Source organism: Austrofundulus limnaeus, unplaced genomic scaffold (genome assembly GCF_001266775.1).
Source record: "Austrofundulus limnaeus strain Quisiro unplaced genomic scaffold, Austrofundulus_limnaeus-1.0 Scaffold190, whole genome shotgun sequence".
Taxonomy (NCBI): domain Eukaryota; kingdom Metazoa; phylum Chordata; class Actinopteri; order Cyprinodontiformes; family Rivulidae; genus Austrofundulus; species Austrofundulus limnaeus.
In genome coordinates this window covers 54,855-57,629 of record NW_013952592.1, presented here as the reverse complement: position 1 = coordinate 57,629, position 2,775 = coordinate 54,855, and positions in this window count along the sequence as shown.

Here is a 2,775-nt window from a genome sequence, read left to right as displayed (position 1 = left end):
ATATATATATGTGTGTGTGTGTGTGTGTGTGTGTATGTATGTATATAAAATTCTAATTTTGCATTTGTTTCCTGGTCCTTCATTTGCGCTGAAGTGACTAAAGACAATTTCCTCCAGCTGGTCATAAGATAAATGCGGTCGGTCCCTCCACCGCTTAGCTTATAAAGTGTACAGTGGAGGGAAAAAAAAGTTAGAGTTTTTTTACTCTGAAATATAATCACAAACTACAGGATATATGCTGACTGGACAGAACATCAGTACCAGTAATATCTACACAGTTCAGCCTAGTAGTAGTAAAGGTAATTTTACTGTTGTCCATTATATTTACCTCTCACAATGTTATCCTAACAAAATAACAATATTAATAAAAATATAACAATTTGTCGGAACAGCAAATTTGTCTTTTCGTTGGTTTACCCGACATGAGGTTGTCAAAACCAAGCTGCATAACTGACCTACTTTCCACATCTCCGACATTTTTTAAAATAAAAAATATTTAATGACCTGTAAAATGTGTTAACCTTGATCTTGTGATCTTGTTGTTGTAGTGTTGACAATTTTTGGCAAAATATTGCATCCCTTTTTGATATTCCTTGCATGACTGTCTGCTGCATCCCCTTGGTACCACCATTCATGGACGTTCCCGAGTCAAAACTCAATGCATAGCAATGGCACCTGTGCAGCGCACGATAAGTCACGTGATGTCCAATCCAGTAAGATAGATCAGTGGTTAGCACTGCTGCCTCACAGTAGGTCAAGGCAAGAAGGTCCTGGGTTTGATCCTCTGTTTGGACCTGAAGTCTTTCTGTGTGGGGTTTCCAATGTTTGGATGTTTCTATGGGTTTTCTACTCCAGTTTCCTCTCACAATCTAAAACCTTCAGGTCCAGGAGGACCTTGAAAAAGAGATCTGTGATCTTTGTGGGATTTGTCTGGTCAAATAAATAAAATAAAAACTGCCATCCTGACCGTACAGCCAGAAGCTTTTGTCTTGGCATAAAACTGTAAAAGTTGTGTACAATAGAGACATGGAATGCTTTAGTCTCCTGCCTTTTGTGTCACTGGACCAGTCAAACCTGCATGTTTATGAATCGTGTAAAATCTCTGTCACGATTATACAGGTGTTGAACTGATCCCTCTTTTCTTTTAAATCTTCCACCTAAAACCAAAAAGTTACACAAACTCAAGACTCACAAATGCAGTACCACACACACACCACCTTCCTAATGGCGCTCACACTCCTCCACCCACACTCTGCATTTGAAACAAGCTTCAGACAGACGGACGGACACGGAGCTGCATACCAGTGCAGCAGAGGGGGCGGAGCCTTTAGGACTGGTGACTGTGCTGTTTCTCGTGCTGTTTGTCTGCGGCTGTGCAGGAAACACAAAGTGATGTGTGTTAGCGCTCGCAACAATGTAGAGAGGTAGTGGGTGGTTACTGTGAAGAAAAGCATTATTTAATGAGGGGGGGTGGGGGGGGGGGTGCTCCAAACACACAAAACATCCAGAAGACAGCTTCAAAAGGTTTTCACATTTAAAAAAAGATTATGTCATTTAGAGCTCAGACTCTTCAATCATTTACCTTTACTGGTTATAGATGATGTTTAACAGGTGGTAAATAAACCAGTAACAGCTGCTCACCTCTGCAACATCAATCTAGCTTTAACTAAATCCCTCCTGATTCAACATTCAGCAAAGACAAAAAAAACAAAAACAAAAAAAAAAACGCAAAGACAGATAGCATTCAGGTCCGGTCCTAACCAATTAGGTGCCCTATTTTCAAGATTTCAGGTGGCGCCCCTCATGCTGTTTTCTAATTCTCACTGCCAATTTACATATATTCACATACCAAATTAAATAGTTTTGACTTTGATATTATTCTTTATCATTAGAGGAGAACAGAATACCAGAGGTCTACCTCATACCTGCCAACATCTACAGTCAGGGATGCCTGTTCATGTTATTGAGCAGCTGTGGACTGAAGCAGTTCTAGGGGGTGGGGGGTCAAGGGATTTACTCCCCTAGAAAATTCAGTATACTCAAAACTATACATTTTCCATCCGATTGAAGGGCATTTTACTAAATCTTTGGCATTAAAAAAACAACATCAAATCAGTACTTTATGAAGGTAGAACACTGAAAACTAAACTTTAATCTGAAGTTTATCTGAGATCATAACTTAAACTTCCATTATCCTTATTTTGTTTTTATTTACATACTGAGCGCCAGACATTAGTCTGACTGCATCATGAGATACTTTAACATGAAATATTCTCTGCACCATAACACCTCATGTAGTAACAAAGCAGCTGAGAAACCCACAGAACAAGTTGTCTTCTAACTGAGTTACCAGGGATTATTCTACAGACTAAATCAATTATACTCTGACAAAAAGTTATATATATTTTTTCATCCACCATTTATGAACGGTGCACATTTTGCTTATACTGCCTATGTCATGGATCTGCCCTGTTCAGGACACACGCACACATTTGTTCTTCTATCCCCGTGGGGATTTTGCATTGAATATTCATTATCTATTCATTATCCAGTTATTTCTGTAACCTAACAATTGCAATCTATAGTCTGACCCCTTACCCTAAACCTAACTCTAAAGCCTTAGTCCTAACCCTAACCCCTGACCCTGTGATGGTATTTCCTCCGATGGGGGCTGGACTTTTGTTTCCATAAGGAACAGTGGGTCCTCACCAGGCTGTGTGTACCAAGAAAATGGTCAAAAATCGTCCCCACCAAGTAGAAAAACATGTGCATACA